The 17,273-nt window shown below is 39.1% G+C and overlaps 1 protein-coding gene across 2 annotated transcripts in view; it reads right to left on the reverse strand.

The window, feature by feature from the left end:
* Positions 1-16,616, reverse strand: part of gatad2b (GATA zinc finger domain containing 2B) — a 44,838-nt gene extending 28,222 nt beyond the window's left edge. Inside the window, exons 1-2 of one of the 2 annotated variants that reach the window (XM_067411693.1) lie at positions 15,963-16,616; positions 3,665-3,841 (exon numbers count right to left, since the gene is read on the reverse strand). The gene's annotated coding sequence lies outside the window, so the exon portion shown is untranslated. The remainder of the gene's footprint in view (positions 1-3,664; positions 3,842-15,962) is intronic. The other variant, XM_067411692.1, reaches the window with a different exon arrangement.
* Positions 16,617-17,273: the final 657 nt, after the last annotated feature.

The raw sequence follows: 17,273 nt of genomic DNA on the forward strand, positions 1-17,273 counted from the left end.
CCTCACTCCGGTATCCACCACCTGAGGATCAGTTCAACAGCTAAGATGAAAAACAGCTGAACAAGGTGGTGAGAAATGTGAAAAAGATGAAAATGAACAAACACAGCACACCTGACCACAAAACATGCACTCTGGACCATGGAGATGCTTTAGGGTCTAACTAGTTCACAACAGTTACTTGTCACCTTTCAAATTAGTCTTCCAAGTGAGTAGGCCTTCTGATCAATATGGACTGGCAGAGCACTTGGGCTTAAATGTGTGAAAGATGTCAACAGAACAGCTCCCTAAAGCCCCGAAGAACATGAATCAAATGACTTTACAGAACACGGCCTTAGATTAGACAAGCTTTTTTTACTTTCCTGAAAGCTAGGCTGGGTTTAAAAGGGCTTAACATGTTTTTTTTTCCAGGTACAGGACAAAACTGATCATGTGCTTGTCCAAAATACTTTTTAGCATATGAAATTAGTAAAATTGGACAAAGTATCAGAAACAAAACCAAGCATATAGTGATTGAGAATTTGAGCACAATTTGGACTAGTGTCCAGCCCAGATGTTCCTTGTGTTGCTATCAAAACAAAGCTCTGTTTGTTGGAGCATCCAGACGAGCACAACGCAACAACATTGAAAGGTGGACTTTGGGGTAGGACTATCGAATTGTTTGACCAATAGTAGATGAGGAAAATGTTGGGGAAGCCCATTAAAAAAAAACTTGTTAAATGATCTATTTCTGGACCACAGTGTAGGCCTATATTGTAAGTCTTGGAGGGCCACTGTCCTACAAAGTTTAGCTCCAACAGCAATTAAACACACCTGAACCAGCTAATCAAAGTCTTAAAGGGGACCTATTATGCCCCTTTTCACAAGATGTAATATAAGTCTCTGGTGTCCCCAGAATGTGTCTGAAGTTTCAGCTCAAAATACCCCACAGATCATTTATTATAGCTTGTCAAATTTGCCGGTATTTGGTGTGAGCAATACTTGCCATTTTGTGTGTGTCCCTTTAAATGCAAATGAGCTGCTGATCCTGCCCACTTTCCAAAAGAGAGCGGAGCTTTAACAGCTCACGCTTCGGTTGCTCAACAACAACAAAACTGGAGAATCTCACGCAGCCAAAATGAGGATTGTCAGTAACGGTGTTCAGCCTTACATTGTTCAAACCGGAGTCGACACTGATGGAGAGACTCAGGAAGAAGTTAGACTTTTAGAATGAAACTGGACGTTTCTGAATGGTTAGTGGATAAATTTATGTAGTTGCTGTGGAGTTGATTCAACTCAACTAGCATGTCCAGTCAAGAGTTGCCCCACAGTGAGTGGAAACGTGTAGATTAAAGTTGTCCTTTTCCCTTTTCTGGGTTTGTAGATGCACCGGGGACCTGATATATCCCCTTTAATAAGCATACTAGAAACTTCCAGGCAGGTGTTTTGAGGTAAGTTGGAGCTAAACTCTAGAGGACAGTGGCCCTCCAGGACCGAGTTTGGACACCCCTGTTATAAGTGAACCAGATCGGCAAAAGGAGTAAGAGCTAGTGAAAACTTTGCAGATTCTCAAATGTTGACTTGGTGATTTTAACAACAACAGTGTGATATACACAGTTTACCACGATCAAAAATGCTACAGATAATAATATTTGACTAGCTGACGCATACTCAGTTTCTTTATCTGGATGGCTGCAGTTTTCAGTCTCTGCAGTTCCACATGCAGCAAATCTGTAATATCAACATTAATTATTAGAACTGAAGCTCAGGGAAATTAAAAGTACAGCACAGCAATAAAGTGATAAGAACTTAGAGGGCAGTATACCATGGACTGATACAAGCACCAATGAGCATTTGAGATTAGTATCAGTGCATCTCTAAAAATCATAACCAATGAGAGTCCCAGAGATATAATGTTGGGCATCAATGCTCAAAGCATCTTTGCATTTGTACAATGATGATTCTGTTGATAAACAGAACTTTTAGTAAAAGAATGGTCAACCAGAGTAAATCAGAGTATATAGTATCTAAGTAGTATATATAGTATCTAAGCTTAGTGGTTAATTCGCTAATTGGAATGTTGTCCTCACTAAAAAAAATGCTGTAATCAAAATATAAAAATGAATACATTTTCCAGATATTATTTCAAGGATTAGCTTTAGTACAATGAATTAAAGCAAATGAATGATTAATAACAAATAAAAACATTAAAGTAATTAGATTTACAGTATATTTTAGGACAGGGATTCCTTCCAAAGGGATCATAAAATTTGGGCATTGAAAACCCCTGGCTTATAGACCTTCTTAAAACTACAATTTCAAAGCAACATCCTGCAAATCACATTCAAGGAATCTCACTAGAGCTCTACAACTATTGTATTCATAAGATGCTAATGAAAATCCAAATTTAAAAAAAGCTTGTTGACATATTTATCAGTATAAATCATTTCTCGCATCACACGCAATCCAGCTGCAACGTGATGCAAGCCTAATTGAGATGTTGTAAGTCAGCTGTGCAGTGATGTCACAAAAGTAGGTTGCAGCGGGGGAATTTCAGGACAGGCGTATTAGCATACCGTCACCAAACGGCACGTTATGCTCACGTTCCTACACTGACAGGAATTTCAAAAACACTTCTGGGAGGTTGAGTCGAGTACAGTATCTGAGCTTAATGGTTAATTCGCTAATTGGGCCGTTGTCCTCACCGACGACCTACACAATGGCTAACTATTACTGTATATTACTCAGAGGAGAGATCTGCTGGGAATATGACCAAAATTTGCATACGGCCAGTTTCTGACACTAATGAGGCCAATTAGGCGGATGGCGCCCATGGCAACAGGGTTGTAATTGGTTGGCTTGATGCATACGGGACGACGTATGGGTAACAGGATGTGGGTAGAGTCAATAATTTGTTTTGGAGCTGCCAGCGTATGATGCATTTGATGCCTTAACTTAATGCACCTCTGCAGATCCAGCAAGTACCTGAGGGTGAAGCAACCAGGATGAGACTGCGACAAAGCAGATTGGTAATCGTACCTGCAAAGCCACACAACACACCCACACGAGGAAGACCATCCTGCACGTGCACACATATATGCACACAAAAACCATCTGCATATTGCACACTTTTGACAGAAGGGACGAGATCACAGTTAATATCTCCGTCCCGGCATTTGTGCACACCTAGCCAGAAATGGCGTCTCCCGCTCACTGTACTGTTCAGCCACAACACTTAAAATCTCGGTCTTCATTAAACAAGACAACAGCTCATTGTGGCCGTTGCCATGACAACAGGCCCTTCTATTTTTAAGCCGTGCCACTAATCAATTCCTGTTCTGCTGTCGCCCGAGGGAGGGAGGGGCGGTTCAGGAGGAGGGTGGGGGCAGTAGCAGGGGGCAAAGGGGAGGAAGTGTGTGGGGGAGTGAGGCTGAAGACAAAGAGACCAAATAAAGACAGCAACAAGATCTTTAAGATACCGAAGGAGGTAGTAGACGCAACAGCGGTTAAAACGGCCTACAGTGAGGAAATGTGTCTCGAACGCAAACCAGGTTTCCTCCTCGATTAGACCTGTGAGGAACAGTGCTAACCAGAGGCCCGAGACAGTACACAGGTACAGAAACCACACAGAGCTGCAAACATGTGCAGGAAATACATAACGAAACTGAAACTCAACTCTCAGTCGAACCTTGAGACTCTGATCCAGACCAAATTGACCAGTAGGGATCGTCTCTCGGACGTAACAGGCCCAGTTCCCTTTCTGCTGCTGCTCTTCCTCAGAAATCCTCACATCCAAACTTCAGCTCAAATACGTCGAGGGGTGAGGAAGAACCCTCAACAGGAGGTTTTCTAACAGAGGCGGCGACTGTTGAGAGACGAATGGAGAGGATCTGAATAAAGCTACAGGCCTATTTATACAAGATACAGACAGACTTCAAGGTTAAGGAGGAACACAATCTAATACTCATGCCAGAAGAGAGAAAATACACAAAGAGAAGAAACGAGGATGGATATTTCTATTCCAAAAAAAAAAAAAAAAAAACACTGAAGAAGATGAATCGCTGATAATCCTAAGAGGCTGAATGAGTATTTGAAAGATGGTCACAATATAATAACGTAATTTAGTCAGAAGAACCATTATGAGAAAGAAACGAATTGCCGTTGTTTTTATGCCAGTCAAGATCATTTCATTCATAGGGGAGAATGGGGCAAGTTGTCACACTTTTTGAAGGTATGCTCATTTTTAAAAATGAATCTCTGTATAGATTCTTGGCTACAAAAAAGCTACTGAATATTTCTATTGTTACTGCCCAGGAGAAAAGACACTTTTCATAAAATAAACACTGACTTTTTGTGACAACATGCTCCAATGGAACATGCCATTAAACAGCCTATTAAAGGCTTTCTAGCTAAATTTCAACAGTAAAACATGGAAAATTAAATTGCAAATTTATAAAAATCCAATACAATTAAATGTAAAAATCAACATTAAAATATCAAACCATTGTTTTGGACAATAGATTTTTATAGATAAGATAATTAATAAATTGTATATATTTATAATATTTAAAATATGTCAACTTGCCCAACCTGACATTAAGAAACACAAGTTTAATCTTTTAGTGAAAATCTGCCTTCATTATATAATTGGCCCTTGTTAGAATGTGTCTGCTTTTATTATGTACACCTACATGTTTTAAACAATTTGAATACATACACAGCTAAAAGATAAAATACACACATTCCAGGGCTCGACAATAAGGACTACCTGTAAATGTCGGTCAGGTCATTTGATGCAACTGTCACTTGACTGATCAGGCCAGTTCTGCATCAAGAAAGTTTATCATTTGTACATTTTTAAGCCTTGCCAATTTAAATATTCAAGCACAAGAAGACGTGAAAGAGAACTCAATTAAATAGTGTGAGAAGTTTAGTGCACACACATCCAAAGCGCACATCCAGAAAGCCGCTTCTCAGACAGCATGCAAATGCTGAATTAAGCTCTCTTTCACGTCTTCTTGTGCTTGAACATATTCACACAAAATTACAAAATTTTCAAAAATGCAGGTCTCGGAGAGTACCCTAGTAAACAGTCTGTTATATCTTAAGTGAACACAAACAGTTGCATGTGTAACAGCATATTGGATCTGTGCAGCTTTTAAAGTGACAGCAGCCTAAAAAACCTGCTGCTGTCTTTAATGTTAATTCTTATTTTATTACAGTTTACTTGTCTAACAATATTTGAATATGTTTAATATTTAATATGTAATAATTTATTAAAGGCACAATATGTAATTTTTCACTGCTAGAGGTCACCAAAGGCGTAGCTTGATGACGGCGAGATTGAGCGCGGAATCATGGGAGATGTCGTCTTCACCACACAGCTGGTGGAAAAGAATCGGGACTTGGGCAGAAATCATGTTCTGTAATATGAAGTAGAGCAGGGCCGAGTGCTGTGGGAGCAGAACGAACTGTGCAAACACTTGTTGCTCATTGCAGTAAGCTAGATCGATATTAGAATATCATATTAATAAATGCTGGATAAATGGCATGCAATTCATTTTAAAACAGATTGCATGAAGGAGAGAATGTTGTATTACTGTTACTAAAAATAAAGCTGCATCTGATTATGCAATGTTAGCCACTTAATAGTGTTTTTCTCTGAGGCATGGTAAAAGCATGGTACTCATGGAAAATCGAGAAAACGAGATTCAAACAATAAGACTAACAGTGTTGTTGAGCTATATAACATGATTGGATACATTTATAGACAGAAAACTAAACAGTTGTTCCCTTGTCTAATAAAAAACATAATATATTAAAGCATCTTTGGTGTTCCCATGGTTTCTAGAAAATAATACCAGAAATCAGGTAAGGTAACGCAGGTATGATGTCATTGATAGGCAACGCAAGAACATGGTCCATGTCCTGGTTAAAATTGCTTATTTCTCTGGATTCTTGGAACATTCTTGGAAACATCTGGGATCATGTAAGTACACAAGTCAACAAAATATATAACACTGTTCTAGTGGGTTTTGAATATTGTAATCTAAAAATCTTACATATTGTGCCTTTAATATTACTGGTCAAAAACAACAAAGACAATAACTAGTCCCATTTTATTACTTTTTTGTGGTGGGATCAGTGAAAATTTTGGCAGGTCAAGAAAAAATCCTTAGCATTGAGCCCTGCATTTGTACAATTGGACTTTTTGCAACTGGATAACGCATGTGCAAAAGTGCAATTCTGAAGCCTGCATTATTGTGACTAAGGAAGATAATTAATGCAAAAAAAAAAAAACATCTTTCCAATAATCATATTTCAGAACAGAAGTTGTGCAGCATGGTTTGCCTGGTCGTGCTTTTATGGGTATGAGCAATCCTTGTAGCATGCATAAATGCATAACATGTTTGTTTTAAGCATTGCCGACTGAACTGATGTCATTCTCGGTGAGAATTAGTCTCCTGTTCCTTTAAAAAAAAAAAAAAAAAACAGGGAGTTACAATATCTTTTTTTACCCAGGGTACCCAGTGGAGTCAAAATGCGAGAGAGCCAGTCTAAGCCGGTTTGTAACCTCAGGGTATGGAATTATCTCTTAATATGTAGCCGTTAGTGGTCAGGACGTCACACGAACACACAGAGAGAGAGAGAGAGAGAGAAAGAAAGAGAAAGACAGAATGAAAAAAAGACAAAAAAGGAGGGGGCCAAAGGGGGCAGTAAGAGGAAAATGTACTTCTTATGAGACGCTGAATCTAAAACCTGGCACCTTGTCAAGACGGCTCATTGCGGAACTTCAGACCACAGGGTGGGGCATACGTTGTTTAAACAAAAAAAAACAAAAAAAAAAAAAGGAAAAATGCTGGAACGTGAGCCATCTGGAGAAAGCGAGGTAGCAAAAAGATTTTAAAATGGGGTTGAATTGAGAAGGAGGCAGTGAGGACAGTCGAGCAATTAAAAAAACCCTGCCATATTCAAATCAATCATATGCAAAACACACACACACACACAAAAAAAAAAGACACAAATATCCCCTAATACACAATCCGCACACACTACCTTTACACACACCGACATGACCAGTGCTTTATCAAGTTGAGATAAAATCTGCGGAGGCTCCCTTCTGACGCTCAAAGTAATGGGCACAGACATACACTCAGGGAAAACACGATTTCCACCAAGGAACCGGCACTCTGGAAAAGCAGATAGGCCAGGAGAGATGGACTACGCACGGGACCAAAACTTCAAGAAAACCCAGCTTTCCGTGTCCGCATGAGCTCCATCCTCTGTACCGTCTGAAGAGAGACCAGGCACTCCTTCTGATTCCAACAGAATGACCCAAGAAACAAAGACCTGTGGCTTAATGGAGGGATATGGAGAGGATGCTTAAATGTGCTAAGGTTCAATTTGTTAATCTGCTAAACACAGTAATAAGACAAAGAGGCATTTGTGGAGGGATTATGGGAATTGAATCTTGCGGTTGTGCATGTACAGAGAGTCAGCTATAATTCTTATCAAGGTTAACTACCACAGGTACAGCAGCTTTCACAGATTTCCTCAAAGGTGCTGGCTGAATTATTTTTGTTTTCTGTTGTGATGTTATGTTTATACATTTTAGTTAGCCATTTCCGCCGAAGCTACTCTATAGATCCAACAATATCATGCTAAAGGAAACTTTTACCCACTAAAGGGGTCTTAGATTGTGATCCTCTGTTTTGATTCCCTTTATTTTATGTATCAGGGATATTTATCTTTAACTAGACTTCCCTTATTTTTGTATATTCAATATTCCGTGCTGTCGTTTCTTGTTTTTTGGATCTTTGTTCACTGAAAAGTTTGTCTTAAAGGGTTCCTTGATTATGATTTCGCTTTTTTAACTTTAGTTAGTGTGTAATGTTGCTGTTTGAGCATAAACAACATGTGCAAAGTTACGACGCTCAAAGTTCAATGCAAAGAGATATTTTCTTTTACAGAAATTACTTTTTAAGGACTACAACAAACGGCTGGTAGGGACTACAACGAGCTTCTTCCCAAGTTGTTGACATCACAAACCCTAAAATTTACCTAAACCCCGCCCCCAGGATCACGCAACAAAGGGGGTGAGGCCGTGTGGAGCTACTTTAGAGAAGAGTGTTGTTACCGTGCTGTCATTTTACCCCGGACTGCTTCACAAACGAGGGTCAATTAAACGCTGGATTTGCACAAAAGATTAACATGACGGCACATGCTAGTGGATGAGTTGAATCGACTCCACAGCAACTACATAAATGTATCCACTAACCATTCAAAAACGTCCAGTTTCATTCTAAAAGTTGTAACTTCTTCCTGAGTCTCTCCATCAGTGTCAACTCCAACAATGTAAGGCTGAACACAGTTACTGACAATCCTCATTTTGGCTGCGGGAGATTCTCCTGCTTTGTTGTTGTTGAGCAACCAAAGTGCGAACTGTTAAAGCTCCGCCCTCTTTCAGAAAGCGGGCCAGTAGCAGCAGCTTAATTGCATTTAAAGGGGTTAAAGGGACACACACAAAAACTGCGTGTTTTTGCTCACACCCAAATAGCGGCAAACGGACCAAAAAAACAACAACCCAAAGTTGGGTTGAAAATGGACAAACCCAGTGGTTGGGTTAAATGTTTGCCCAACATACTGGGCAGTTTTATTTAACCCAACTATTGTTTAAAAATTACTATATGGCTGGCTTAAAATGAACCCAAAATAGGCTGGAAATTAAAAAAATAAGACAATTACTAGAGGCAATGTTCATTTATTAAACATATAAATAAATGTTAATTTCCAACATACTTTGGGTTAATTTCAAGCAAGCAATACAGTAATTTTTAAACAATAGTTGAGTTAAATAAAACTACTCAGCAGGTTGGGCAAACATTTAACCCAACCGCTGGGTTAAAAACAATCCAACTGCTGAGTTTGTCCATTTTCAACCCAACATTTTATAGACAGTGTATGTTGCAATTGGACACAGGTTTTGGCTGATGTCACAATAATAAAAGAAAAGTTTAAGACTGCATAGTCAAAACAAAAACAACATTTCTAAGACTACTTTAGCTTAAATAAATGATGCAACACGATGCACAATGTCAGGTCCATCAACTTTAATAGACAAACTAGCCCCCAGGCCATGAAAACTAAGAAGGTTCCACAGAGAAATGCTTCGGATGGGTTCTTCTAGCTCTTTCATCTTGCACTGAATTAAGTGTTCCAGCAGTCCTTCGATCAGCTCAACCCATCACACAGCTCTCTCGCTCCCGAAACGAGCGCAGCCGGAGAACCTCGCGCTACAAGAGCCACCTATCTGGGGACTCGACGCCTATACCTCCATCTGTAATCACAAAACAGGTCTATGCGCTTCATATTCACTCACAGCTTCCGTCTCGCCACAATGTAATACATTGCAAAATGATGAAAACAGCTTGGCCTGAATCAATACTTTTAAATTTTTCAACCAGAGCCAATACCTGGACCTGCTGCAATTAATGCAGTCCACACCTCATCTTCAGAGAAATCCCACTTGAGAGACGTCGAGCAAATTAACAACAATCCAGAGCTCTTGTGACGGCCAAGACTCGTGAAGCTTGAAAAACTCATCTATTTCACGATTGGGATGGTCAGTCACCATCCACGAGGGGAAAAGGAGAGGAAAAAGATAAAAAACGGCAACAATCCGAATCCTAAACCTAAAAACATCTTCGTCTCTGACTTCTCGCTCTTCACAAACACGCATTCTTCAAGAATCAACGTAAGAGACCCGTCATGTCGTTTCTTGCTGCTGTTTATCCAGCTAAAGCATCAGGGAGGCCCTCTAATTAAACTTCACAGGAAGCCATTCATCTGGGCTGATTGTTTCTGCGTGGGGTTTAATAAGCCTTGCATGAGGCCCGCAGAAAGCAGCCTCCCCATTCAGGTGTTAACAAGACCAGCGCACCAACATACATGCGACGCATTACAGTCGACTGAAACATTCCCTCTCTGTACCTTCTCGCTGTGCCCACCTAAGATCTCACAACTAAAATGGTGGAGAATAATTAATCAGCAACTGACAGAGCAGAGTGGAAAAAGCTCAGGAGTCAAAGGTCCCTGTGCAACCGTCGACCACCAAAGGGTTTCAGATACCTCTAAAGCATAGCACAGGATAACAGAGATTCTTAAATGAAACGGAGGCTGACATCTTGCCCAGAATGGTTTAGAAAATCAGTTATTTTAGCTTAGCCATATGCACCTCTTCATTATGAGGAAAAATCAAGACTGATCTTTAAACCTGGCTGCATCTATACAGATTCGTCCTATTTCAATTTGAAATGGACCTTCTGAAGATTTAAAGGGATAGTTCAGCATAAAATGAAAGACTTAAAATCATTTCCTCACCCTCCAAGGTCCGACCCTGTGTTATTTTAGTAGTGTTTTGTTTTTTTAAATCTATATAATTCAAGGCAGCATTTCTAATTTCATTAAGGTTTTCAAGTTTTTCTATCAGCTTTGTTTCATTTAACGATTTAAAAAAAAAAAACAGTTTTAAATAACAATAACAACACTATTCATTCGACACCTGTATGACTTTCTTTCTTATACGGAACATAAAAGATAGTTTGAAGAATGTTTCAATTTTCTTGTTTTGTCCTTACAATGAAAATCAATGGTGTCCAAGGTTGTTTTGGATCGCATTGACTTTCATTGTATGGACAAAAACAGTTGAAACCTGTAAACTCTCTCTAAACTATCTTCTTTTGTGTTCTGCAGAAACAACAAAAGTCAAACACGTTTGGAACGAAGTGAGGATGAGTAAATGATGACAGAGTTCTCATTTCTGGGTGAACTATACCTTAACCCTTCACCTTTATAAAACATTTTCTACCGAACACTGACACAGATTGGTATCAGGCCAAAAATCTGTTTGACATACTTTTCTTTTTATTTGTACTTCTTTCACTGATCTAGATTTATCAAATTCATTAACATCCATATCAATTAGTAGCATGTACAAGCAACCGACAAGACTTCTCACCCTCAAAGGATTTTCACTGGGGAAGATTTTTAAATAAACTTAATGTTTCTGATTAAGGGGTAATTATGCTAATTTCTTTCTTTTCAAAACATTCAGGTCTCAGTTTTACATAACTATGGGTCATGAAATGAGCACTGATTTTGAGTGGGTATCAATCAGACCTGCTCTATAGCCAATAAAAAGGGAAGACATGGAATAAAGACCGACTTTTATCAAAGACAAAAGACAAAAACTAGAATGAACACCACTTGATTACAAATTTAACCATAAGGAAACCATTTAGTTCAAATACTGAATGCCTAATGAATATGGATAGATCTGCACAATTATTATCGAATATTAGAAACGCTATTAAGATTTGTAACCTTGTAACTAAACTTCAAACCGCAAATCAAGTCAACATTCCTGCGGGTATCTGTCCAAATCATTTCTCTATGATATCAATGGGAAGGTCTGAGGTAATTATGTTGTTCATTACGCTTTATAAAGCCAAAAGACATGTGGTCATATTGTTTCCTAGACCCATAAGCCTTATCTGGGGAAAGGGCAAACAGCAGCCCCTAGCTTACCCAAGAGCCAATGAATCAAACCCTTTTGGACCTGACAGGTCAGTCCTGAGGGTCTTTTTTAAATCCGCTATCACACAAAACCAAAAATCTACTGGACGTGTACATTTTCTTCTCATTTTGACCGCTTTAAAACAACACTACAGACACTGAAGGTGCGTTGAAGGGTAGGAGATCAATGGGAGGACATCTGAGTGTCAATGCCCCGTTCTCGCCTCTCAGGACTGTCGCAGTGAGGGTTCGTTTTACAAAACTAGCACAACTTCGGTCCACATCATCATATTGCACTGCCGTAAATCTCATGGCGCATGTTTACAGAGCAAGTCGTTTTGTTGTGTCTACTCAAAGCGTTTGCCAAAGGGGCACTGCTAATTCTAAACACTACCTTTTCTGACCATTCAGCAGTCCTGAAAGCCAGCCAAGTCAAGTACTCTTTCTGATCCAAGAGTCAATATGCAGTTCTAAATGTGATTTCCCTATCAAACATCTTCTTCAATGGCATGGTCTCTTCTTCAAGATGAACTCATGATTGCACATCTGATCTAACATAGATGGATAGTCATGAATTTAGGTTGTCAAAAGTAATTCGGCACTTAAAATCCTTGTAAAAAGGGATAGTTCAACCAAATATGAAATTCAATCATCATCTATCGATCCTCATGTGACTTTCTTTCTTCTACAGAACACAAAAGAAGATATTTTGAAGAATGTTTCAAATGCCCATTCAATATTATTTTGGAGCCCAAACAGTACAGGGACAAACATTCAAAATATCTTCTTTTGCGAGTCAAAGAAGAAAGAAAGTCAAACTTTTTGAATGACATGAGGGTGAGCAAAGCAAATGAAAGAATTTCAATTTTTAACACAGCACAAGTCTTTAGCCTTGAATCATTAACTGCTAACCAATTTGCATTAGTACACTGTAAAAAACTATTTTCATGATTTATCACAAAATTTGCCTTTCTTAGATAATTAATGTGGTTCAGATAACATAATATTTTGAGTTTCTGTTGATTAAATCAATCGCCTTCAATGTATTAACTCAAATTTTTTATTTCAATGAACTCAAATTTTTTTTTAGGCAACTTTACTTTTTCCAAGTTAAACCAACAGTTTTTTACAGTGTATAGGCTTATATTTCTGGTAAAAATCTATGTGTTCAGCATGGAAATGCCAATGCTGTGCTGAAGCAAGATCTGGGGTGAAGCAGGTCTAGGCAGAACAGGTACTCGAACAGGTACCTCTAAACCGTGACAGATCTATGATGAAATCTACATTGATAACTTGAGCTTAGAGTCTTTGCTCAGCTCAGTGTATTCCATCTTATCATCTGGCACCGCACTTCACAGGTTTCGTGGGCTTAACAAAACCAGACAGTCACTAGCAATAAGGTGCCCATGCACCATGGAAATTAAAGAGAACAAACAGCATGAAATCCTTTCACAGGCGACGGCCATAAGCTCGGGTGCACCGACTAAAGTGATGAATAGCGCAAAAAAAGGTAGAAAAATAAATACCAAGCTGCCAAGTATCTTCCGCCTGAGGGGGAGGAGGGGGAACAGTCCACACAAAATGCCTTTGAGCAAAACAGTCAATAAGAACATTGTTTGGACCCCTCTTGAGGATGTAATACTAGTGGGGCGCCCCTCACAGTATGCAGTAGCCTTTATAAAAAATAAAAAAATTAGCAGAAAACACTCCAGTTGGCTCTCATTAGATGTGCTACTTGCTAAAAAAAATATTTTTCCTTCACAGTTCTGTTGTTTACACAGATTACTTACATCAGACATTAGTATGATTTCACTAAGGTAATTCTTAGAGACGTACATGTTCAGTGACTTCTGAGCAGACCTTTCTCTCCGCACAATAAGTATAAATGGCTTTAATAACAGTGGGTGGAGAGACTTGTCAAACTGGGAAACTTTTATAAGCTATAAAAATATCTAGGAGTACATAAGCCTTTGAGTTAGTTGCTCAAGTAATTCCTCGAACTTAAAAAGGTGCACTCAGTAGGTTTTGGTTTACATTTAGCTGGCATTTATTCAGTGGTTTTAAACATTTTGCTGACACCTATTTGCGTGGATGTATGAGGTTTATACCCAAGCTGTCGGTTGATCTTTTATTTTGTTTATTTTTGTGCCTTTCTCCAGGTCATGCTATTTGTATTTACTACATACATCCGTATAATGGTCATTCTTGAATTCAAATTCATCCTGTTTGTTGTTGTGTCTATTAGTAGTAGTAGTAGGAAAACAACTCACTTTTTCACCGGCCTTAGTTCCGAAAGTATTTTCCCATTCGTATTTTACAGTAGGGGTATTTAACGTCTTCGTTAAAAAGTTGTAAGCCAAGAACCGAAACCAACCAGCTACAAAGTGAATCACAACATTACAAATTTTGATTTGAAGCAAAAAAGTATTTGAAAATTGGACAAAATGACAAACGTACATAACGGCTTTAATTTAGGTAAAGCGCTAATCCTACACAGCACTGCAAGTGACAATCAAAATAAAAAACTTAAAGATGTTGATTGTGGTTTCAGCATAAGCATATACCATTGATATAGCTCACAATAGGTCCGTCTTTAAAGGTTTAAGTTATCATTAAAAATCAGTTCCCCTATGGAGAAAATGAATGGGAATTTTACTTCCGGTGTGGTGACAAATCAGGTCCTCCTCAAAATCGGGACTCTGTTAGGACCTCAAACAATCCCATTGACTCAAATTTCTTTTAATAGGCACTCTCTTTAGTGCCTGATTACAATTCCTACAAAATCATGTAATGATGAACTACGTTACAATGAGCATTAATGTCTGTATTAGTTAGCTAACGTACTAAAATAACATACAGATACCCGATTAGCCGGCATTTGCACTTACCCTACATGTATTCACAATCATCGTTAAAGCAGTTCCGATGATGTCACTTAATAGCCTATTATTATTATTATTTTTTAGTTTTAGTTTATCAAGTGAAACAAATATTCTAATTATGCACTATATAGTAACCTATACATATTTTAAATTAATATCATTATACTAGTACATATACTTAGTATAATCATTAACTGATCCGATTTGTCATGACACCAGAACCGGACTGTTGCACTCTATTGCATGACACAGCAGGTCATGTGATTATCTCAACATGGCAGCACCCATGAGCGGGAGACCCGCTCCATGTAGTGCACATTTCTTTATATGTAAAACTTTAGCAAAAGTTTACCAAGTGCACGTTTAAAAGACTTTAGGGTGGTAGGAAAATATTAATTTGCCCTTATAGTGGAATTATCTGTCAAGTGCATTTTTACTTTTTTTTTTTTTTTGATTTTTTTTCTCCACAAACAAACTACTGTCATCTAGCTAATAAATGCACATGCAAAAAAAAAAAAAAAAAAAAAAATCTTGAGGGGGCCAAACTCTGCAGAATCAGATTGCTAGAGTAAACCTCTCACTATATAAAGCCTATAAAGTAAACCCTGTCTCACTTTGGACTTGTCTGCAGAGAACGAATAATATATCATTGATCAGAGTTTCTTTCTAAACGTCATCTCCCCCCGATTATCAGTGACTCCCTGTTGGCTTCGATCAATACCTGCATTCACGCTGGAATTAGATTTCACTCTTACGTCTGTCAAGTGTTGGGCAGCCATTTGCGTGCATATGGAGCAAGTTGAGAGAACGTCCTCACTTACGTAAATGGCTGATGCATTTTCGACATCTTTTTTTTCTAATTGTACAGGCTCACCGTACACTATCCGTGCGCCCTCGGCACAGCAGAGAGAAATCCCGCTCCCCAGAACAGCCCTAAAACACTCACTAAACAGCCCGTTTGAGCTGATATCGTTGGAATACGAGCATTAGATATATTTAGATGGTGCTGTGTGTGTGTATATGTTGGGGTTTTTTCATTGTGTCTGAGCTGCTACTGCACTACTGTAGCCACAGCCGGGAGGACGCGAGGCTTTCTCCGCCAATCTGGGTTAACCCCTAGAGACACCAGATGAAACAATGAACGCCGTTTCACGCATATAAAATGCTGCTTTGGCTAGTAAACTTGTCAAAGTTGCTTGCTAAATATGACGGGTTTTCGCGGAAACGCTCTTGAAATAGCCGCTCGATGTGCGATACGCCACGGCGCAATCCCGAGCTCATTTTAATAGTATTAGCCAGCCACTTTGAACTGCTGCGTGTTAGAAGCGCTTTGCTTTCCACGCAAAATCCGCTATGCTATTGTCTGGCTGCTCAGCAGACTCCCTCAAAACCATTTTTAACCGTTTAGCCCATTCATTTAGAGTGAATGACGGCCGATTCGCGTGTGGCTACGATTATAAACCATATCGCTCGCAAATTCCCCAATCCGAGCTGATACCGGCTAGGCCGCGTTTGAATCCCCGGACTCACCTGACTCGCCTTTACCCTTCAGGTTCCACTGGCTCCGGGTTCACTCTCCGATCCTGAAGCGCTGCTGTAGCTCTTCACGACCAGTCCCCGGCACCGGCAGGCAACACAAAAGCGCTGATTGGGCCTCGGCGAGCGCTCATCCCCTTGGTCTCTGCCCAGACAGACGGGTTATTGGTCGGCGGCTGTGTCGGAGACGCGCCCCTATTAAGGTGTATGTTGTTGTCTGTGTCTGGAGGGGAGGGGACAAGAAGCTCTGAAATGATGGGAACTAAATGGGTTGTTATGCGCGTCGTGTCGGCAGCACAAGGCGAGCTTACTACACTGACAGATAAATTGTGGACAGCCATATTAACTCCCTCTTCTTTCCGACCGACTGGAGCATTTTGAGGAACATTGTGGTGCGAAACCGCCGCGATTCCACACAACATTTGGACATTCTTCCAGCCGTTTCCAAAACTTACAGACCAACAAAACAGACTGCACTTTTTCGCAATGACAGATATGTGGTTTTAGAGGCCGCATTGGTGGACTGGAGAGATTCGTACGAAATGTCATCTGCCATTGTGTGAAGCACCAAGGGTTAGGAAATGATTTTTTTCACAAATGCCGAAGGCTATTGTTCAGATCTGGATTATGTTGCAGGCACTGATATGACTTCTAATGCAGCTATAAATGATACTAATCAATAAAAAAAGCGATTTTTTTTGCGTTATTTATACTGTATGTCCATTACAATGCATTTTTGTTCTGTTCATAATAACAAATGTAATTATACATATGATAATGCAAATAAATACATTTTATGCAAAATCGTGGTTTTGATTTGTAAACCTGGTGCAAGCTAAATTTTCTTTCAAGTGCATTTTTACTTAAAATTATGTCAGATTCATTTAACATGACATCCTGAAAATGATCATAATTTGTGGCAAAAGAAAAAAAAAAAAGAAAATAGCTACTAATTGCATGTGAAAAAAATAGGGGTCAAAGTCATTGTCCACTGAGGTTTTTTTGATGTGCATATTTGTACACAAATCAAATATATATGGTATGCAATATTGATTTTCATTGCATTTCAAAACAGTGAGTGTAACATGGCAAACGAAGATGATAAATATCTGTGCATGTTCATTTACTGCATAAACAGTCCTTTAGAGCAGTGATTCTCAACCTTTTTTGAGTAATGGACCCCCATCATATTTGGAACCATCTTCAAGGACCCCAGAATAAAATTGACTCAATGGTATCATTAATGACTTTGTGACAACCAAATGTAATAAACTATAATTTACTACTATGTTAGTTGATTTGTCC

This window comes from Chanodichthys erythropterus, chromosome 15, assembly GCF_024489055.1.
Source record: "Chanodichthys erythropterus isolate Z2021 chromosome 15, ASM2448905v1, whole genome shotgun sequence".
In the NCBI taxonomy this organism is placed as follows: Eukaryota; Metazoa; Chordata; class Actinopteri; order Cypriniformes; family Xenocyprididae; genus Chanodichthys; species Chanodichthys erythropterus.